General features: G+C 36.4%; 1 protein-coding gene and 1 pseudogene across 6 annotated transcripts in view; one reads left to right on the forward strand and one right to left on the reverse strand.

Annotated features, from left to right (window-relative positions):
* The window catches only part of MAGI2 (membrane associated guanylate kinase, WW and PDZ domain containing 2), a 1,459,815-nt gene that overhangs the window by 446,807 nt on the left and 988,348 nt on the right, over positions 1-24,660 (reverse strand). The gene's annotated exons all lie outside the window — the stretch shown is intronic.
* LOC105726945 (ubiquitin-fold modifier-conjugating enzyme 1-like) lies at positions 23,910-24,384 on the forward strand (annotated as a pseudogene).

Consider the following 24,660-nt stretch of genomic DNA (forward strand, 5'->3'; position numbering starts at 1 on the left):
AAATAGTTGAAATCAAATATGGGATTCCTTGGCACTCATGGCGTACTTTTGTTTAACTCAATTTTTGAAAAAATTTACTTGAATGAAACATGTTGTGCCTTACCTACACAATTTACACTGATTCTTCATCTTCTCTCACAAATGTCTCCATATCTCACTACTTATTCTTTGTTAAAAATCCAGGAAAAAGACTCTCGTTCATCAGACAAAAACTAGTATAAAAATTAAGTTAATGGAAACCAAGAGTGAAGGCGGCAAAGATGGATTCAGCGTTGAGATGAAATAGCAGGATGATGGCAAAAAATAGAGGCAATGACAAATATAACACTGTTCTGAAATAATCTTCACATTCTCTTGATCTAAGGGAACTTGGAAACAGGACTTTAAAATCTAACACTAGAAATAATGATGAAAGAAAAAAACCCTCAAGGCATTTTAATATTGAAAATCTGTTGCCACATCTAGCGGAATTATCATAGGTATGTTAAAATTACTGTACATTCTATTCAATCTAAAGAAAATGCGTCTGATTTCAGTAGCTGATTTAGTGGAAGCAAATCACTGAACATGGTTACTGCAAAACGTTTTTACCCAAATATAATTAAAAACCCTTACCAGTTTGCATATTAAACAAATGATTAATGTTTTCCCAAACAGGCAGAATCAAAAGCGTCCTAGAAAATCTGGGTGACACTGCAATGCTGCTGCATGAAGGCACAGTCACAGCCAGCATGCGAGAATGAGGAGGCATTAATACTCCTGCTTTGACAAAACCGCGTGGTTCCTGAAAATGTGGTCTTTTGGTGTGCTGATGGCAGAATTCCAAATGTAATATGAACATACTCTGCTCTCATTCAGCACACACAAGTGATTCTTGGCTATAATTTTCTACAAGTTTCTATAATCGAGAAACAGGTGGATTTAAAACCAGAGATGTAGTCAATGGAGGGTAGACTACTCAGAGCCCTACTCAAAGGGCTATGGCTAGAGTTAAACAGCAGCTTACGAAAATATTATCTGGGGCCCACCTTGAACCTTTGAAGAAAAAGGATGGTTCTTGATATAATTTACCCCAGGGCCTGATACCTGTGGTGTGCTCTAAAAGGAAGCATCTATATCCAAAAAGATGTGCCTGCTGAGAAGGGCTGCTGGTAGCTGTGGTGAGCATGCATGAGGCTGTACCATGAAAGCAGGAGAGACAGCAACGAGGCATTTGCTGAGCACTGCAGGGACAGAAGAGACACGTACAGGGGAACATACATAGTAGACAGTGAGATGATCCAAGAACAGAGTGCACACATTAAAGACAGTAATATTTAAAGAAGTTTTGGAAGTTCCTGGGATGGGATGTTGGAAGAACCAACTCAGAGAGAGAGAGAGAGAGTGTGTTATAAAAAGCTTTGTCTTCCCCACTTTCATTTAGATGTATTCTAACCAGAGACATTCTGAGGCCTTGTATATTAAGCACAGTAGCATTTGTGGAGAAATAAAAATATGCATTAATTGTACAGCCCTCTTAGAAATTACATATGTGGGAGTAGATGCTACCATGCAAGGCCCTGGAATACAAGGGGAAGAGTAAAGAAGCAAGAATAACATTCTGGGAAACTCCCTCTCGCACATGGAGGTGGTTTGATATGGAGAAAGTGATGGGCTAGAGAAACTGAAAGTAAACAAGGAAAGGCTTCCATTTAGGAAGCAAAGGAGAATAAAGACTGTCATTATTTTTCAGGTCTACTATGCATACTAAACAGTGTTTTAGTCAATGTTGGATTTCTTGCATAATATAGCAAAAGACTTAGAATCTAAAAATGGTTAAATACATGTTTGCTATAGATAATAGGAAGGAAGGGGGGAGGAAAGAAGGCAGGAAGGTAGGTAGGAAGGCAGGCAGGCAGCAAGTAGGGAAGCAGATGAACAGGAGTGAGTTAATCCATCAATATCTCATTTATATATAAAGTGGGAATCGTTGTGAAGGATGTAAGAGATAATGCATGTAAAGTGCTAACTGCTGTGTCTGATATACTGAAGGTGTTCAAGAAATGCTAAATATCATTATCACAATTACTGTTACCTTTAGCATCATCATCCTCAGCACCACCATCATTATTCCTTGGAGCATTTCTAAAAAGGGTGTTTGAGAAATGCTTCACTTTGCTGGGACCTACGAATGCATCTTTCTTGATAATCCTCCTACTCATGCTTTAACCCACTTCTATTTAGCTTTTACTCTGTGACACTCCAAGGATTCACGCCTGTCAAATTTACTAATAACATCTTTGTTGCGAAATCCAATGAACAGTTTTTAGTTCACGCCTTACCTGACTTCACTGCAGCATGTCTCATTACTGATGAATTCTTACTTTGGGAAGCCCTTTCGCTGTCTGGCTTTTGTGTCAAGCCCCCTGCTTGTATTCCCCTTACGCCTGTAGCCCTTTTAAAGGGTCGTTCTGAGTTCCTCATTCTGGCCCCAAATCATGAGAGTTTTCTCCAGGAACCAAGAGCAAGTAAGATTCAAAAGTGTTCATTAAATTTAGCTCATTTTCAAGAGAAAAGAAAAAAGGTATTGTTCAAAAGAACAATATTAGTCTGCAGCCCTGATTTTAGGAAAAAAAGTATTCTACATATTAATGACCCACATAAAGTATATAGCTTGTTTTGTTAAATCCTAGGTCAAATACATTTTTTAAAAAATAAAATAATAAGAATCTGATTTTTTTAGAAGAAATACACGCAAAAAATGTATTTTGTTAAGCAGGGATAGTCAGTCATCCTGGATGGTACTTGAAATTTTCAAATTCCCATACCATCATTCAGTTTTAAGAAATGCTTGATGAGGAGCTAGAGGCTAGCATGTGTGTTTTATTCTAAGAATATTAATACTATCAACCCCCAGGAATGATTTTATAAATTTGATAATACTAGCATAGTGCATATTATAACTATGCTTCTATAATCAGTTTTCCCCATATTATTTCATAATACTACTTGAAAAATTATCTAATATGACATATAAAAAATAACTATAATTAACCTGGGGAAAATACAAGTAATTTATCAGGCAAAAGAACTCACACACAAAAAATGTTTTCCATGTCCTCAGCATTAATCCAAGAAATTCAGTGAATCTAGGCTTCACATGCACACACATATGGCACTAGTGAGCTAACCCAATTTGTACTGACATGAGCAGGTGTCTGTAGGTAGGTCATTCAAAGTCATCACAAACCAGGGCAGGGTTCCCAGCATATGAAACTTAAATTATAGACACCGGTATTATAGGATAGCAATGGGCACATATCGACTATGTATAGATGGAGGACTTTTGGCACGTTCTTTACTAGAGAGCATGACGTTTACCTTGCACAGTGTGGTTTATCAAACCATGTGCTATTAACATATGCATTTCATTATGAGAAATCCTTAGGCTATTCTCTGGAGAAGTTGCTGTTTCAGACATTTTACGTGTCCCATATGGCATGGATAAGGATGTAATTATTAAAAGATGTAGATTATCACAGAAAGATATCCCTTTAAATTATCTTGCCACAAACTAGAAAATCTGAGGTTTCTTCCAGACCACCAGGACCTGGGAAATAGTTTCTTTTCTGAAAGACAAAAGAAATACCTCTATGAAAAAGGGTCTAAATGGGAGGCAGAAAACGAAAGAAAAATGTATTTCATTCCACGGCCATGATTTCTCTGCTTAACTTTCAGGGTTAAAATATTAGCTAGTTCCATCACCATCCAGTCAAATCTTCAAACCAAACGCCTTCCGCCTTCGGAATAACTCTTACTTTAGGTTCTCATCTGCTGAGTGGCCTACTGCTATTGTGTCTCTGCTCCAACTTAGTGTAGGCACTGCAGCCATAAAACTAGACACTAAAATACAGAGTGCGATAGGTGATTGTTCAGCACAAGTCATCTCAAAGGGGCTGTCTTTCCTGTATGACACACTTCTAAATATTGTCCTGACCTCCTTCATGGCCAACTCTAATCTAGCTTCGACCACTTGCTCTTAACATCCTCCTTGCTAATCAAAGCCTGCATCGCAGTGAAATGGAATTTGTTAAGCCACTATGCCCTTGATTCACATGAAATTGTTTTCCTGACTGCTTTCTTACCCCTTGGAACAACTCCAGCATCATACCTTATTGAGCCCGTTTTCCAATCCACTGTGTTTGCTCAGCCCCTACTTTGTGCTCCCTTTCCACTCAGCCTAACATGGAGCAGAGTGAACTGTAGTCACTGATTTTATTTCTCTAGAAGGAAGACAGATTCTGTGTCCCATTCAACTTCAAACTGGAAGTGCCTCACTCGGGCACAGGTGTGAACACAAGCTGGGAGTGCAGGAGGTATTTTTAAATCAGTGATTGGGTCCATTCAAATTTGCCCCAAAAGAGAAAAAAGTGTGTGTGAGAAGTTGTGTGTTTGTGTGCTTGCATGCGCCTAATTTAAGCATGTTATTTGGAATATATCAGACATAAATTGTTTTATAAATAACGAAAATAGGTGGTGGCTACAAAAAGAGGTGGTAGAGAAAGCTCTTTACTCGCCTTTTGTGCTTTAAAATGACAATTTTAAATGGTGCTGCTGTAGGGAAACCTGGCTGGGAAATAAACCGTGAAAAGGACTAGGCAAGAAAATAGTTGGTACTTACTGAGGGCATATTATGTGGTGGGCATGGTTCTAAGTGTTCCACAGGTATTAACTCATTTAATGGACAAGATAATCCTACAGTGCAGACAAGATCACAGCATATGTGTGGGCGATCGGGCTGCTCGTTCAAAGGCACTCCACAGAGAATGGAATGGGGCAGAAATCCAGCCTTCACTCACTGCATCCTGTTCTGTGACCTTGCCTGGGACTCTTTCTTCGCATAAAGATGTCTTTAGGTACTAAAATTAATGGGCATCTGTCCAGATGACATACTTTTCCCAAATTCAAACAAAAGCACAGAATAAGCAAGTGGCATTCCTAGAAGTAGGCTCTATAATGATTCCTTTTACAGATGAGAACACTGAGGCACAAAGAAGTCAAGAAATCTGCCTAAGATTATACAGCTAGTAAGGGACAGCGAAGAGAGGCAAACCCAGGCTCCTGGCTCACAGTCTGCATACTTACTCACTGTGATATGCTGGTTCACTGTCACGTTTGGAGTGCTTTGCCCGTGCTAGTTTACATTCTTTGAATTTTACATGTATTAACTAACTTAATCCTCACAATAACCTTAAGGAATCAGCCGCTAGGGATAAACAGCTATGCCTCCGCCCCTGTAATCCTAAGAGATGCCCCTTTGTGGGTATGGCTGTCTCTGGTGAAAATAGAGCCAAGGAGATACTTCACTGATCAGAACTAATTGGCTAATTGATATGCTTCAGACATTTTGCCAAGAAAAGGAGAGTTTAATTAAAACAAAAAAAAACTATCAGTAGTAATGGGAGTTAAACTAGTGGGAGCTGAGAAATTTAAGTCAGAACTGAAATTAATAGAGATCTAGAAAGCTCCAACAATATATTTATACGGCATTATTGGCAGAGTGATGTACTAGAAAAACGTAGATAAGAAAGAGTTGAATTTGCAAATATAAAATGCAATTTGGTATAAGATAAAAGCAACACCTCATATTAGAAAGGAAAAGTATTGAGATAACCAAGTTGATATTTGAAAAAAAAAATTGAATTCTTATATATGTGTGAAATGACTTAGGTACTAGGTTGTTTGCTATAATAATATTTTTAATAGCAGAATATTAGGATAAACCTAAATAGACAAAGAAAGTATGTGAAAATCCCACAAGGAAAACTATGTAGCTATTCAAAAACAAAATAAAAAACAGAAACAAGAAAGCTCTATACAAATTGACACAGGATATCTTTCTTTTGCTTTTTTATGCAAAAAGAAAATCTCTAGAAGACTATATGAGAAATCAATAAATCTAGATATTTCTAGAGAAGGGAACTGGGAAGCGGAGGGACAGAAGTGGAGGGAAAACTTTTCACTGCTTATCATTTTGGGCCATGTACCACATTACCTATTCAAACAACCTAGAAAAACAAAACCAACTCTGGTTTGACTTTTACTTAGTGCAACTTTGGGCTAGTTTATTAAATTTGCAGAGACTAATTTTCTTATCTGTAAAATGATGATTGTAATTCCTTCCTCACATAGTTTTATGAGGTTTAAGTAAGATAATAAATGGAAAGATTCTACTATATAACCTGACACATAGTAGAGAAATAATGGTCCTCTTGTCCATCACTTTCCTTTCTCTGGGGACACAAACTCCAGTGGCTACTAACTAGTCCAGGCAGATAATATAAATGCATGACATAAGTTGGCTATAGGAGATTCAGGAGTGGTAGGGCATGTGACAACTTAAGGCATTCAAATTACTCTATTTGTATATATCAAACATATTATAAATATGCCTATATTACATATGTATATAAAGTCTTATGGCTGTCATTCTTGCTTTTACATAGGGATTGGCATGTTATAAAATTATTTCACAATGTCTGTTTCAAGGCACTGAAAAATCATTTCAACTATATTGTACTATTAGAATAAAACATTATTTTTTCCAAATCAGTCTCTTAAATTATAATTTTCTCTAAGTTATTTAATATTATTGGCTTTGCTTTTACATAGAAAAAAACATGTCCGTGGAAATATATAGCTACTGGTTGCTAGACCACAATTGGGAGGTTAAAAGCAAAGGACGCCTCTGACATCTTGGCTATTGTTCTTTGTGACAGTCTTGATGGATAGGGTGCTGCTGCTTGCAGCTAATAAATCTGATTGCGGTAGGAGTCTGGCAGAGGTGACACAAGTGCAGCCAAGTCAGAAGGTTAATAATAGCAAAATCACACACGGGTGGGCAGGATAACGGTCAACAGTTTCCTGAGGAATTTCAGGGACCATGTTCAGATTTAAGGAGGCAACGATTCAACAACATTCCTTGCCTAAACAACTCTCCTGTTTCGAATAAGTCAGCGTTAAATAAACAATAAACTAGTGACCAAATTAACATTTATTCTCAATTATTTGGGGAACTTCATATGCTCAGAAAACAAGTTTAAATACAGTTTATGATATATATCCATTTGAAATCTTATACAAATATGTATACTTTCTGTAAACTAAGCACACCATTGATTAATTTCCATATAAAACTAAAGTAAAACTTGCATAGGCTAACATAACTGACTACTATTCATGAAATAGCCTAGCACTACAATCATTAGAGGTCTGGAGCAAATGGGAAGTAAGGCACTGCATCATATGATTTTTATTTACTTATTCTGTGTGGACACCTTCCTCAACTCTAGAGAGTAGGGACAGTCTCAAAATGAGACAAGGTCCTTGGTTTTGTGCCATATGAAATAACCTCCACTTAACGTCTTGTTCCTTTAGTCAAGAAGAATTGAAGAACATGTGCTACACAACTGTACACAAAGTCACCTAAGTGAAGAGCTATCCTACGTCCATACTGAGACAGTATTGCTTTTCTCTCTTTGGAATTAGCCCAGGTAAAAGAAAGACTGGTCATGCCACATGCAAATTGAAAGACTATTCTATGAAATAGTTCATTTTGTTTCTCCCAATTATCTTTTTAGAGACATACTATCTTGAATAGTAGCGCAGGTCTGGAGCCTACTATTTTGGCTCCTATGTGGGAAAAACTGCACTACATTAACTTTACCTCTGGGATGAGATTCCTAATGTTCCAATTTAGAATCCTGAGAATACTGCATCTCAGCCCACTCTCAAATACTCCTGACTTTTGTTCCCCTCATCCTTCCTGGGATGGGATAATAAAAAGAAAGGAAATTTTCTCTTTATTTTTGTGCACATGTTTTTCTTTTGTGTCTACCCAGTGCCCAGTATGGTGCTTTTAAAATAAGGAATGGTCAATAAATCTCATGCAAAATGTAAAATGTGGCTTTGCTAAATGCCATAGACACATGCAGTCTTTCTCCTTGTGTTCCCTAAGCCTGCTGTGGAAACCAGCCCCTGCATTTTCTTTGAAAATCTCCCATCATGCATCTGTCTCATTATCAAGTTGTAAAACCACCTTAAAGATCATTTCTCATTTTTCACACCCAAGTCTTTAGCACAGTGCCTAGCATGACACAGGTGGAGAAATAACTGTTGACCCAAATAGAACTGAACTTACAGATATTGTCACTCTCTTTGTAAATAATATTCTACATTTTGTACCTTTTGCCCTGACTACTGTGGAATTTGTCATTTATATCTAGACCACCCATAAACAATGGAAACTATATTTAACCAGCACTGTCTAACTTAAAAATGAAAATAACAGGAAACTGGGACATAAGTGATAATGACAAATTGGTTGGAACGTTTTAATGCAACAATGCATTGTTTCTCCTTTATTTAGTGGTGGGGGTTATGGATGACTGACTGTAGAAAGATGTTTAAAAGATCCTATTTTTTTTACTCTTTTTAAAAATTATTTATTTATTTATTTTTAAAATATTTTTAAAATATATTTTTTATTGTACTTCAGGTTCTGGGGTACATGTGCAGATCATGCAGGATTGTTGCATAGGTACATACATGGCAATGTGGTTTGCTGCCTCCATCACCCCATTACCTATATCTGGCATTTCTCCCCATGTTATCCCTCCCCAACCTCCCTACCCCACCGCCCCTCCCCTAGTCCCCCCAACAGACCCCAGTGTGTGATGCTCCCCTCCCTGTGTTCATGTGTTCTCATTGTTCAGCATATAATTTACCATTTTTGTTCATTGTTTTCTTTTGATGCAACATAATCAATGCTGTAGATCATTTTTGGGCATGCAATGATCAAAAAACAATATAAATTTTCCACTTTTAGGATGTTACACAGTACACATGGGCTTATAAAGTAATATGGGCCAGTCACTAAAATTATTGCTTCCACAGAAAATAGAGACATAGAGACGTGATAATTTGTTAATGCTTATGTGATTAAATTTTGAAATGAAAAGAAAATTCCAATCTATTGGCTGAGCACAATAGGTCTGTTATATATATATCAGGTGACTAAGACACAAAGTTGTCTTTACAATGAGATAAAATACTTTACAATAAGGTTAGCTTTATTGTCAAGCTCAGGATATGTGAAATTAACATAAAATGTATGTTAACATGCCTTTGAGGTAAGTCATTAGTGGCAGGAGCAAATTTTAGTGATTGACCAAAATGACTTCACAAGTCCACACTTAACTTGTTCTTGCCTAAGAATGAAACATTTATATTGTTTTATGTATGAGTGTCATGGCCAAGGTAAGCTAGAGTGCCAATTATATTGTTAGAAGTGATTATTTTTTTAAAAAGGAGAATTATGCTGATCAATTCTATTCCATTAAGAAGACCATACATAGGATGATACCATCTGTTGATCTTTTATAAGAGGAAATATATCATGCTGTTTCAGTGCTGCTATCAAAGACAATTAAAATGGAGTGAGAAACGAGAAGAAAAGACTGATCTGAATGGAGCTATATTTTCTTAGATTTAATTTTCAAGGTCTTCTTTCCTAGAATAATTAACTGATCAAAATTTTCTTTCCCTGCAAAACAGGGATAGCACAGGCTGTTGTGGAGATTAAAGGAGACAATACACATAATACTCTCAGCACCCACAAATTACTCAATACATGGTAACTATTAATATTAAATACAATAACGTAAAACTAGTGATGAAGTAGAGAGCAATAATGTATTGCATCAACTCTGGGGGTTTTATTTATGATTAGATATACTTCTATGTATATTTCAAAGTTTGGTTTTTTTTTCCCCATACTGGAGTCTAAAGAAAAACTGTTAAAAGTGAAATGATACATTTTACTTAATAATAGTAGGAGGGGCTAGGCTTGTGCTGTAATCCCAGCATTTTGGGAGGATGAGGTAGGTAGATGAATGAGGTCAGAAGTTTGAGACCAGACTGGCCAGCATAGTGAAACCCCATCTCTATTAAAAATACAAAAATTAGCCAGGCATGGTGGCATGCACCTGTAATCCCAGCTACTCGGGAGACTGAGGCAGGAGAATCACTTGAACCCAGGAGGTGGAGGTTGCAGTGAGCCGAGATTGCACCACTGCACTCCAGCCTGGGCAACAGAGTGAGACTCCATCTCAAAAACTATATATATATATATGCACACACACACACATATACATATATACATACACACACACGTATATATACACATATATATACACATACACACACACACACACACACACACACACACACAGAGAGAGAGAAAGGGAATTATAGAACTAGTTCACACAACCAATAAATGGCAAAACCAGGATCTGAACCGAAGCAGTGTGGCTCCAGAGCCTGTGTTCTTACAGACTCTCTTAGTTTCCTCTCTGTAGTCACGTGGCTGAGGACTCTCTGGATGTTATCAAGTGTTTACATTAACTAGGTTTCAAGATGATCATCTCTTATCCTTTTAAATGTTGCATCACCATTTTTTTGCTGCTATTATGAATTTGCTGTCATGGAAAACTTTATTTTTCCAATCTGTATTAATGTCTTAAAACTACTATCATATTTAGTTTAAAAAATTAATAGTCATTTCTTTGCTGGATTTGTCTGTGAATTTGTATACATATACCATACACAAAAGGAAAACATCCTTTGAATAGAAGGCAACAACTTTCAAGATGAGGCAAATGTAGACAAATACTATATAACTAGAAGCACCTGTAATATTTACTAAATCAAAAATTTACAATCTATTTCCCACAAGGCCATAAAGGAGCCAATGAACATCTTTTTTAATAATAAGAAAAAAATTAAAGGATTGCACATTGTCCTTGAAGAAAGCTAAGCATTTAATAAGTTGAAGACACTTTTTACCATTCTTTAGGGAATACTGTGTTTCTAAGAATGGCAGGTAACATGTGCTCTGAATGATACTAGCAAATGGTAACTACAATATCATTCCTCTTAATGCGATGTATAAACTCAGTGGAATATTGGGAGAGCACTCAAGCATTGCTCTAAGCATGAATTCCCAAGGTGCACAATAATGCTAAGTACATCATCCTAAACATATGCTGTTGTTTGTGTTTTCAGTTTCTGCTTATGAGAGCTATAGTGGTACTCATGCTCGGCATCGTCTAGGAGAGGAAGCTGGTGAGCCTTATAAATCCCAGGGACTCCTGATGGTTGTCTAGTCCTGGGCTCTGCTGCATGCCTAGTGGCAGGGTAGTATGGAGAAAGGTCACCAGCTGAGGAATCACAAGGGAAGGATTCTAATTGCAGTTCTACCAGCAATTAGTTTGTGGGAAATCACTATACCTCTCTAAGCCTTGATCTCTTAAACGTGAATATTAATTTTTACTATTTCAGAAAGTGCTCATTAAGATAACAATTGACATCTATGAAAATGCTTTAAAAAAAATGTTTCGTGAACAACAAATACCTACAAAAGCAACTGAAGCACAAGATCACAGAGCCTATAACAGAAACTCAAGTGTCTCTGGATTGCTACCATTTGATCTCATCACTTAGCTATTTCTCAGCTAACCTGTAGGCTTCTTGGCTGGGGCCCAGGACTACATTTTCTATAGCTTAAGACCATCATATGTAGGATAGTACATTTAATCTACAGATTTTCTTCTTGATGGCACACAAGTGTCTGCCTCGGTTCTCCTACAACTTTGTAATATTTCTGCCTTTCATCTTCACTATGCTCATCTATTTTTGTATTTACATATGACTATACTTGCTTCAATCTCAGCTTTAGTCATAAAAATCTACTGTCTCTCCCATCCATAACCTTCCTCCAAGTAAATCTACATATAAAACAAGTTTCTTTCTGTCTGGTATGACATACTTCTTCAATCCTTTAAAACTCAGTGCAAACACCCATCTTCTAAATGAAGTCCTTCCTAATTGATCCAGGTGCACTGACCATGCTCTTTTTCACCATGCCCAATGATGTACAAGACACAGACATGCTGACACACATACACACATATTCATTCCCTTATGCAGTTATACCTGGATGCAGTGGTTTCCTTTTGGAGATCTAAACACATCTCTTCAACCTTCCTCATTCCAAATAAACTCACTGGTAGAAAGCTCTAAGTCAGAAACAGACCAAATAAAAAAGCCCAAAAGCGGAAGGGAATCAGAGAGGGAAGAAGGAGAGTGAGGACAAATCTTCAATGAGTTCTCTGGTTGATGCATAGAAAAGGTGAACTAGTCATGAAACAGCTACAACCTCCCCTAACTCAATGCTTTGGTTTTTCGTTACCATCTGAGCCCCTGTCATCACCAGGGAACAGTCTCTGGCATATATCAGGTTACACACCCTGCATCCCCACGATAACAATGGTAACAGTGTGTTTTAGGCTTTAGAGTTTACAAAGGCTTTCTCAGACACTATCCCATAGGCTGATATGACTGTAAGATTAAACCAATGGGAATGTTATCTTATTTGAGAAAAAAATGATCACATATTTCTCTTTATTTACATACAAGTTGGGTTTCATGTCTACAAATTGCATAAAGGGAACTGTTGGCTTTACAGAAGCAGGTATCTGGTAAACTACAAGTTGTGTACAGACAGTGAAAAAAGGAATCTGTGTGATTGTGCATCAGCTTAGAAGATCGGATTTTCATTTGGCTATGCTCTCAAGAAAACCCACAGGCTGGATTTCAGAGTGGATGGAAGGGGTATTTTCAAAATCATGCTGCACAAAGGGCTAATATGACACAACTCCAGGTATTAGGATTATAATGAAATTAAATATAATGGTGATTGAGGATTGCCAAGTCCCACTGATGAACAAAACATAAGGCAGCACCTGTTAAAAAGTCAGAGATCTAGATTTTAAATAAACCTCAAACAAGCTTCAAATTCTATGAATCCAGATTCTTTGTACAAAATAAATTAAGTTTCCAGTAGAATCTGAATGGCAAAGGGACAAATAAGGCCAGAAGATTGTCAACCCACATACACACTAATGAAGACATAATCTTCTACTTGTGGGAAAATGAAAATTTTCCCACATCAACATGACAAACAAATACAACAGATTTGTTTTACTAGAAAACATAGCTGTTATATAATATTAAAATAATCATAAAGTTAATTTTAAATATTAACTTAAAACATGCTCACACAAACATAGGGAACTCAATTCAAAGGTGAATACTCTGATATTTTTGCTAAAAATTCACTTACACTATTGGAAAGCTATTATTTTTTGTTGTAAAATATAAAAAAAGCTGGGAAGTCTACATCATAGTACTTCAAGTTTTAAGTTGTTCAGCTATCTCTTTCTTGGGTCATAATTTTATCAGGAGTTCTCTCAGTACTTAGGGTTCAAATCCACATTCTATCAATATACCAAGTTGGCAATTGGACCTTTTTGAACTCCAGCCCTTAGAAAGATCCACCAAAGTTATTATCTGAATCTTGTGTATGCTTTTTAAATGGCAACGACACAGTTTTAGTAATGAGAGTGAAATAAAAGAAACAATAGCAACAGCTAGCATTACTTCCAAGAAAAAAAATTAAATGGAATGATACATAAGTCATGTAGCATCTTGAATATAAACACATAAACCCTGGATTGATGCTGAATATGAAAAGCAAGGTGAAAGAAAAGCTGGATAGTACACTATTGTGAGCAGTGAAAGGGGACATTCTTTTAGGTAAAGGCAGTTTTAAGAGAACACATTTTATGATATATAAGAAATATTTTCCTCCATGAAGGATTTCATAGAGACACATATAGAAAAAAGATTTAAAGAACACAGGTAAGAATAATAGTTTAGTAATAGAAAGGACTTGAAAGGAAAGGTTATATAATAAATGCAGAACTGGCTAGAGTAGGAGTGGAAGATGGAGTAAACTAAAATTACCTAGAAATAATAACATCATAGAAATAAAGCTTAATAGAGCAATGAGAAATGGATATAGCATTTAAATGTATTCATAATAGCAGAGAGAATTAATCAGAGTTGACAAGAAAGAAAGAGTCATCAGCATCTAGATGGGAAGTAATGCCACAGGATTGAGAACAATAGCATAGGGACAAGGGGTGAGGAGAAAAGAGAAGGTCACCAAATGAAGCAATCTAGTTGACGTTGAACATTTGGGAGTGACTCTAAATCCAACCCATCTTTAAAAGTCTGCTCAAATTCCATCTCTGATACCAAGCCTTCTCTGAACACTCCTGGGTGACGATTCCTCACATCATTGTTAAACTCTCCTCCCTATTTTTGAAGAGTTTAGTATATTATCTTCCCCATTGTACTACTGTTGAAAACTAGGTTCAGAAGTTGTACTCATTTGCATTTTTCATGGCAAATAGTTTACTTCTACAAGCAGAGTGGGTATCCACCAAGCATCTGTCACACGGACAACCAGATCAACTTACTTTGTTTGCAGATAAATTGCTTTAAAGTGAGTAAAATCACTTATGGTATCATGTAAGAACTAAGTACTAGAATTGGAAGGAAAAGGCCACTCTTTTTTGTAGCTTTGAACCACTGGGGTGGGGGTGGGAATAAATCAGCCTCAAAGGAAAAGTTTAGGTTAGTTAAACCAATGTGAAGGCAAAGAAAGAATATAAATCAGAATAAGATGAAAAGATAATGTGGGAGAAATTAAAATATATCTTAATGAAAACAAATATTGGGAAACCAGTAAAAATTGTCAAGGGTTAATTTTATTGGTCAAATATGGAAAATAATATAATCTCCAAGAATTACAACTTAATAGTAAGTTGTTCAAGGACAAATACAATCAATACAGTTTCACATTGATTTTGCATGGGTGATTTGAAGTAGTACCTTGGGAATTGTGGTTCTAAGTCTATTTGGGTTCTTTACATAGTTTTGGTATCAAAATACCAAATAATGTTTGCTCTTTTTTGTTTGAAGGCAACATTTTTACGCTCGAGGAGTTCCAACAAAGAGCACATAAAATCCCAAGCTGTTGGAAAGATAATTCCTGGTAGATATGGGTCTGTAACAGTAACATGGATAGCTGTGTGAGTGGCATCACTGAATAAATATTGTTCCAGACATTTTGAGATGCTTCGTGGTTAGGTCACAATTATGCACTGAATCATATCATAAGTGCTCATTTTTTACCCTCACTAGTAAAATGCTTTTTTAAAAATCATCATCAGCCTTGGAAAGCACTTTTTTATGATGCATAGCATTTAGGAAACCTTAAAATTACATGTACTGAGAGGGAAATCAAATTGTCTCACTTCAGCAACTGAAATTAAACCCCTCTTCTTTTTTCCAACTAAAAGACATAGTTAATGTTCAATTACTTGGCTTTGGGTTGATGATCTGGATCTGCTTCTCCCATTTCTGGGAGAACTTGTCTATAATATTCAGATCAGTGCATCACCTTTCTGTTTTGCTTTCTGCATTGTTGAGCAAACCTAACCACTGAGGGACACTTAATGCCACCATGCCTGGCAGTGTGATTGACAGAGACTCACTCACATTTAGTGCTTACAGAGATTGTTCCAACATTATGTGGACTATAGTGAGCATTTGTTTTCTTAAATTGTGAAGACAAAGAAAACAAGAGAAGTTAATTCTTTTTAAAAATGTTGTAAGAACACAAAATACGACACTTATTTTAAAATATCTTTCAGAGAGCTAAATTTACCCTGTAAGTTTCAGAGTTTTTATTAGTCTGCTCTCATGCTGCTAATAAAGACATACAGAAGACTGAGTAATTTACAAAGGAAGGAGGTTTAATGGACTCACAGTTCCACATGGCTGGGGAGGCCTCACAATCATGGTAGAAGATGAAGGGAAAGCAAAGGGGTGTCTTACATGGCAGCAGGGAAGACAGCTTGTGCAGGGGAGCTCCCATTTATAAAACTATCAGATCTTCTGAGATCTTATTCACTACCAGGAGAACAGTATGGGGAAAACCACCCCTGTGATTCAATTATCTCCACCTGGCTGCACCTTTGACACATGGGGATTATTACAATTCAAGGTGAGATTTCGGTGGGGTCACAGCCAAACCATATCAAGAATGTAAATTATATGACATTTAATATAATTATAAAATTATATTGATCAGTCTATTTACTGATATGATGTCCTAGGGAAAGCAATGAGAATATTTGAAAAAAAATCCCTTCTACATATTTTACATACAAAGTCTCAAAGGAAAAATATTTTATCTTGTTTCCCTTAACATGTTTTTAGGCCTTAATGTCTCTAGTTTAAGCACTTGTGGTATTAAATGGTGGACACAATATTGATATCCATTTTAAACCCAGATGACTTGGATCCAAGCCTCGTTTGCTATTTACATTTATTAGATCAGGCCCTTAAATCCTTGGGACTATAACATAATGAGTTCAAAATCTCTATCTATGTCACAGAGTAGATTCAACAGAGAGATATATGTGAGAATATTTTCAAGTTTTAAAGTACCGTTACCAACTGGTACCGAAGGTCACATTTAGACATCTGGTTCCAAACAAGATGGTGTAGACCCAATTTTCTTATTTCCTCCTCTCCAAATATAACTAAATACCCTAGACACAATTCAATAGACATTCACAAAATACCCTGAAAGGTGGAAAGGCGGCGGCAGGAATTAGGAAATGACACCACAGCAAGTGTGTAGGACTTTGTATATCTCAGGACACTGTGTATATCTCAGACAGTGTATCAGGAAGACCTTCAGCCTGGAATGGACAACAGGCATATCAACAAACCAGAAAAACAAACCAACAAAAGAGAAAAGCCTGCTTTTTCTGGACAAACGACAAGGAAACGAGGAGAGCAGCCTTTTTCCTGACTCATATCTAGAACCTGTAAGTGGGGACATCAGTAGATCCCAGAAAAGGTAACACATCTTGCATAAGTAGTGGTAGCTGCATGCACCTGCAGTGTGCCAGAGAAAACACTTTCCATCCTAGAGATCTAGCATCTAATATCCTTACTAGTAACAACAGGTGACCCACAGAAGTGCTTTCCATAACTTGCAAATGGCACTAGCAGGAACGTATCAGGAGCTCTCAAGTCAGGAGAACTAAGCAGACCAAAATAGCATTGGAAGAGCTCTGCAAAGTAAACTGCATTTGGAACTACAGCCTGCGAAATAGGCCAGAATCTACATACCAAACCAAAACAGGAACATTCTTGGCTAAAATAATTGATTTTACTTTAAATGTCCATTTAAAAAGGGTCTGTATAAAGAATGTCCAGGATAAACATCAGCCACGAACCAGGAAAAACAAATTGGATGAGAAAAGATAATAAACTAATTCTGATAACTGAGAAAAATAAAATGTCAAATTTATCTGACAAGGATTTTAAAGCAGCCATCATAAAATTGCTTTAACAAGCAATTGTGAATTCTCTTGAAACAAAAATAAACTCAGTAAAGAAATGGAAGTTATGAAAAAGCACTAAATAGAAATTAGAGGATGGAAAAATAAAATAATAGGAATTAGTAGCTTTCTGGGTGGGTAAGTAACAGAGTGGATGTAACAGGACAAAACAATGAAATTAAGGACAGATTCATAAAGTTTATTCAAAAAATTCAAAAACTTGAATTGTTTCTGATGCATCAACTTTGAAGAAATGGACCAATTCCTGTAAAACTACAAACTACCAAAACTAACGAAATGAGGTGCATAACCTGAATAATCCCGTAACCATTAAAGTAATTGAATTTGTAATTAAAATCCTCTTGAAGAAAAATCTCTAGGACAGTTGTTTCACTGGAGAGTTTTGCCAAACATTTGAAAAAAGAGTTGACATCAATTTTACACAATCTTTCCCAGAAAATGGAAGAGGAGGGAATGCTTACCAACTCATTTTATGTAGCCAGTATTACCCTGATACTGAAATCAGATAAAGACAGTACAAAAAAATTACAGACCAGTATTTCTCATGAACATAGACACAAAAATCCTCAATAAAATATTATCAAGTTAAATAAAACAGTATATTAAAAGAATTACTCACCATGTTCAAGTGGGACTTATCCCAGGTATGCAAGGTTGATTTAATATTTGAAAATCAATGTAATCTACCATGTCAACAGTTTAAATAAGAAATATCTTATGATTATATCAATGGAAAATAGTCTATGTAGGAATAACAAGAAATCTATTCCTACAAATAAATGAATTCAGCAAGGACATGAGATCTAAGACTAACACATGAAAATTAATCTCATGTATATATTGTAACAACAAACATACAGAGATGGAAATTAAAAACACAATACCCCTTTATATTGCTAAAAAATAATGGAATGCTTAGGTATACACTAAACAAAATGCGCAATGTATTTTTGCTGAAAATTACAAAATGCTGATGAAGGAACTCAAAGAAGGCTGAAATACTTGGAAGGGTTTATCATGTTCATGGATTGGAATACTCAATACAGTAAAGATACATATTATTGTCAACTTAATCTGGAGGTTTAATGCAAGTCCTATCAGAAACCCAACAAGATTTTTGTAGTCTTAGAAAAGCTTATTCTAAAATTTATATAAAAAAGGGTTAGGGTTATATAAAATATCTAAAACAACTTTGGTAAGAGTAAAGTAGGAAATATCACTGTATTAGTCCGTTCCCACACTGCTATAAAGAACTTCCTGATACTGGGTGATTCATAAAGAAAAGCGGTTTAACTAACTGACAGTTCTGCATGGCTGGGGAGGCCTCAGGAAACTTATAATCATGGCAGAAGGGGAATCAGGCACATCTTAAATGGCGACAGTTGAGAGAAAGAGTGTGTGAGAGTGCAGGAAAAACTACCGTTTGTAAAACCATCAGATCTTGTGAGAACTCACTCACTATCATGAGAACAGCATGGGGGAAACTGCCCCCATAATTCAATCACTTCCCTCCCTTGACACATGGGGATTACAGGTCCCTTCCTCAACACATGGGGATTGCAACTCAAGATGAGATTTGGGTGGGCACATAGAGCCAAACCATATCAATCACTCTATCCAAATATTAAGGTTTACTATATAGCTGAAAAATCAAGACAGTGTGGTACAAGTGAAGGGATAGACCCATAGATGAACAGAAACGAACAGTTTATGACAGAGGTGCACACACAATTCCATGGAAGAAGGAAAGCCTTTTCAACAAACGGTGCTCGAACAGTTGAACATCCAGAGGGAAAAATAATTTGAGAGAGAGAGAACCTTAACCTAACTCTTATACCTTAAACAAAAAGTCACTCAAAATACATCACAGACTTAAACATAAAAAGTAAAACTATACAATATTTAGGATAAAACATGAAAAAAATATTTGGGACCTGGGGCTAGACTGAAGAGACCTCAGACTTGATACCAAAAGTCTGATTCATAAAAGGAAAAATGATAATCTGGATTCATCGAAGTTAAAAATATTTATCTGCAAAAGATCCTGTTAAGGGGATAGAAAGACAAATTATGGACTGGGAGAAAATGTTTGTAAACAACGTATCTGGCAAAGGAACTTGTATACATAAAGAAGTTTCAAAACTGAGTTTAAAAAGCAAACTAGGCAACAGACATGATCAGATTTGCACTGATTAGGATATACATATATGACAAATAATCATATAAAAAGATGTCCAATATCACTAGCAGTTAGAGAAATGCAAATTAAGACAAAAAAATCAGTATCACTACATACATATCAGAATGGCTAAAATTTAAAAAATACTCGTGACCTCAAATGCTGGCAAGGATGCAGACAAATTGGATCACTTGTTCACTGCTGGTGGGAATGTAAAAGAGTATACTCACTCTAGAAAACAGCTTGGCAGTTTGTTCTAAAACTGAAATGCACTTAGTATATAATCCAGCAATTGCACTCTTGGGTAGGTAGAGAAGTGGAAAACCTATGTTCACACAAAAATGTGTATGCAAATGTTCACAGCAGCTTTATTCATTCAATTAGCCCAAAACTGCATACAACCCACAAGTCCTTCAATGGGTACCCTAGGAGAGACTGTGGTATAGCCATGTGAGAGTCTTCAGCCATAGTATACAGCAATAAAAAGTAGCAAATTATTGATACACACACTAGAATGTATTTCGACAGAGTTATTCTGACTGGAAAAGTCAATCTTAAAAGTTTACACACTTTATGATTCCATTTATACAATATTTTTGAAAGAAAGTTATTGAACTGAAGAACAGATCAGAGACTGACAAGGTTTAGGGACTGGTCAGGGGAAGGAGATGAACATGGCTATGAAGGGGTAGCATAAGGGAGCCCTGTGGTGAAGCAGTTCTGAATTTCAATTGTGGTCATACTTATGTATAACTACACGTGATACTGTCACATGGAAACACACACACACACACACACACACACACTAGTACTTGTATGCCTGACAAAATATGATGTAAGCTCCGTAGATTGTACCATTATCAATTTTCTGGTTTTGATATGGTACAATATTTATGTAAGTTAACACTTGGGGAGGCTAATGAGGGTGTCTAACACCTTCCTGTAAATTTCTTAGTAACTTCCTGTGAATTTATAATTATTTCAAAATTGAAAAAGGTTTTAAAAAGTCACATTTGAAAAATTTTGAAATCATTCTGCTACTGTGCAAAACAAACACATTTGATGATGTCAGTATTATTTTAAAAGTTGTATGCATTGAGGAGTAATGACAAGATATCAGTCATTGCTCTATATGCAAGTAACTTGAGCAATTAAGAAACAAAATAGGACAGAATTCTGTAATACTTACATGGGCACTACTTTATAGCCACATGAAATATTAACAGGTAGAAGGGGGAAATACATAGATCATTAGTGCAGGAAGGGTATTCAAAATGCTTAATAACTTATATGGTCTGGACATCAACCAATCAATAACAGAATCTGGGACCAATGAGAACAGATGCCAGTCACAAACCAAAATCTGGTACAAGTGCACAACAGTGGAATATCCATCCTACATGATTTATTTTGGATAAACTGTTCTATTTACTCCACAAAAGACTTACATGCCTAAAATGTTGGTATTTCTGAGTACTTCTGACCCTAAAAGACTGGAAGGGGCACTGTATTATTGGATGAAGCATACCTCAACATGTTGCTAAAGCAAATCATGACTAATAACAATTACAAAAAAATTGCTTCTATTAGGATATTTGAAATTTCCTCATTTTTTACAAACACCTATGAAATATCAGTACAGAAACAAAATCACATTCAAGTTAATTTATCGTATTTCAAGATAGGTGTTCAATATTTTCATATAAATAATTTTTACAATTTTGAAGTCTTAGTACTTGAATAGTTAATTCTGTTAGAATCTCTTTATGAATTCTTCCTCAAAGAAACCTTCTTCAAATGTGCTTTGCAAACATAATCTTAGCAGGTTTATCAGATTAGAAAGATAAACACTGAAAGGTAAAATTAATTTGGTCATACTTAATCTTCTTGAGAAATTAGGATCACTAATTATCAAAACAAATTTAATGAGAAAGGCCAAAGTCCCTATTTAAGGGAAGATAAACAATGTAATTTAGAAACAGAATTTGAAATATGAACGTAAAATTATGCATCTTTTAATCTGTGTATCAGTTTTATAAAACTCATTTAAGGAATGAATTGAAACTAATTAGTGTTTTCTACTATTTTAGAAAGGAAACTTCCTTCTCCTGAAAAAACATCCTATTTAATAAGTATTATAAAGGGTAGCATATGCTGCCTTTGTTCATGTACGTTTTGGGCACTTTTTTTTTTTAAAAAAAAAGATAGATTAAGTAATTAGTTCAAGCATTAGTTATTTCCAATTGAAATGCACTAGTCATGCAGGTAAATGGGTTAAGATTATGTAATGTTTCTTCCTGCAGTAACATAAGAAAACTCACTTAAAATTCGTACATATGGAATACAGAAACAAAGTCACCCAGTTCAGGCAGATGTACAGACAGCTTAACAGGATGAAGGGGGAAGCCCTCCAGTGAATTACTATCAGGCTGGAATTAGCTAGATGGATAATTTTAGCCTATATGGCTTTGTTCATTTCTGTTTAGCCAAGATATTCTATAGTAATTCAAAGCTGTTAAGGTAGGATAACTATTTTGAGTTTTTTCCCAGTTATCTTCTATAAGACTCAATTGCTGGTTCAGAGTACTACCTGAAGGAAAGAAAATGAGCAGTTATTTAGAATTTATGGTGCTACAATCACCATATTGGATGAAGCATGAAAGAGGCATAATTCCCATTTTATAGGTAAGAAGATCTAGGCTCCCAGAGATTCAGTACCATGCCCAAGAACCCACAGATTGAGGTTTGGAACAATTTTTCCTGACTCCAAATCTTAAACAATTTCTTCTTCTGTACATTATACTGTGATCCTACTGAGTTTAATAACATTTCAACTTTAAAAAAAGAATGGTCCTACAAGGCTTAATTCACCTTTGATATGGATTCTAACCCAGCAATGATCACAGGATGTCAGCACAGAAATGCCTGTGATTGAAAATGTCTCAGGAGGATCCCATACTACTGACTCTGAGAGGACAGATAGGATGATGCTTTATACATACTTTAAGCAATCTTGCATCCAAATTATTTCGTGGTTAACTGCTATTTCTGTGGCATTTTAAAAAAGACTATATTGGCTTGCTAAACAGCACTCCCCCAAAAACTAATATTAGAATCCAGTAGTAGGTGGAGACATTTTTTCTGCAATGTAGACTGCTGCTAAAACTCCAAAAGTGTACAGAGCTGTGACAAATGCACAGAACATAATGGCTTCAGCATTTCCAACCCAACTGTGAGAGAAGGAAGTATGTTTTTACGTTTAGTAACAGTATTATCCTTTAGGTAAAAAGGCAAAATGATTGCTTTAGTGTCAGTAGAATAAGTGCTTCTTTAATATGTATCTGCACTGAGCCATCCATGTCCTTGTTTTCTCCTTAATCCCAATGAGAAAATTTTGTTATTTTTTTCTCTAGTTTCCCCTCTCGTTCCTCTTTCACTTGTCTTCCTCCTATACTGATTGACCTAGGAATTAACTTTACTCATTTAAGCAAATGGATCTGAAGATGCAAACATTTCCAGATACATATCTACACACACATACATACCTCTATATATTCATACACAGTAAGCACACACATGACAAAATAATATATCTTCTGTGATTAACATATAAATTATGATAACAATAAAGATTTTATGACAGTTGGCCCAGTAACATCTAAAATGTACAATTTAAAAATGACTGCACTAAAATTTCTGCTACCAGATAGGATGGAGTGAGTAGCTTATTACCCATGAGAAAACAGAAAGTCTAGATAAAATGTAAAACAATAAGCAATCTTTTCAGAGACTACCTGAAGCAACATGTTGTAGAAGGTCTAAGAATCTCAAAAGGGAACCCTGGAGAGGTGAGGGAAGAATCTGAAGCTGCTTTTGTTTATTCTGGGCTCTCACAACAGGATAGACTTGGCCTAGAAGAAGGCCGCTGATGGACATGAAAGAAATCAGAAGTGAGGACTCTTGAGGGACTGGGGTGACAAATAGAGACGTGAGAGATCTCAAACAGTTAATCAGTTATCTCCTGACACTTGTCAATTCTGGAGCTGCAGGACCTAGAGGCAAAGAGCTAAGCTAAATCCCCTGAAAAGCATCTCAGATTTTTGGGAGTCTGGCAGCGCTGAGAAGAAAAATACTTAAAAACATTGGTGTTCAAGGCCTGCCAAAAGTAGAGCCCACACAAACATCGTAGGTTATGATTTGCCTTGAGGACCAAATTCAGCCCACCCCTATTTTTGTGTGGCCCATGGGCTAAGAACAGTTTACACATTTTTGAATAGTTGAGGAAAAATCAAATGAAGATTATTTTGTTATATGAAAGTATATAAAACTTGCCCTGGCCCAAGATGGCAGATGAGGCCACCTGACGTGTTGTGTCTGAGATTCCGGTGCTGAAGACTAATGCAGGACCCCGAGATCAAGAGTTGTGGGTGTAGCGACTAAAGGAGGAATACTAGTCCCTTATCTGGTACGTGCAGAACAACAAGAATGCTGACAACGATGGAGCCCAACAAGAAAGGGACTCGGTGGTTTGGAAAATGTTGGTATATCTATAACCTCCTGAAATGTCAGTTTGACATTCCTATCACATATCCTACTACTTCCCCAGAAATTGCAGTCCCTGAGCTGGATGGAAAAACAGCAAAGATGTACAGAGGTGGCAAAATATACCTGACAGATCATTTCAAGCCTTTGTGTGCCAGGAATGTGGCCAAATTTGGACTAGCTCATCTTGTGGCTCTGGGTTCAGGGCTGGCAGTGGAAATCCCTGATCTGATTCAGAAGGGCGTCATCCAGCACAAAGAGAAATGCAACCAATGAAGGACCAAGCCACTGAGGCAGGGCAGAGGGACCTTTGATAGGCTACAGTCCTGTTTTCCCGTGTATCACACTTCACTCAGCTAACTGCTTCCCCTTACCCTCCACCTCTAGTTGTTACTGAGTAGCTGCAGGAGGCATTGCTGGGGTGGGGGAGGGGAAGGCCAAAACACCAAGCAGTACTGCTGATGAGTTTCTAAGGCTGCGTGGGGAAGGGAAAGACTGGGCTTTGGAAAATCAAGAGGCAATTTATATCCTCCCCCTAAAGTGGAGCAACGT

Source organism: Aotus nancymaae, unplaced genomic scaffold, assembly GCF_030222135.1.
Source record: "Aotus nancymaae isolate 86718 unplaced genomic scaffold, 86718_ANA_hifiasm-v0.15.2.pri h1tg000002l, whole genome shotgun sequence".
NCBI classification, from domain to species: Eukaryota; Metazoa; Chordata; class Mammalia; order Primates; family Aotidae; genus Aotus; species Aotus nancymaae.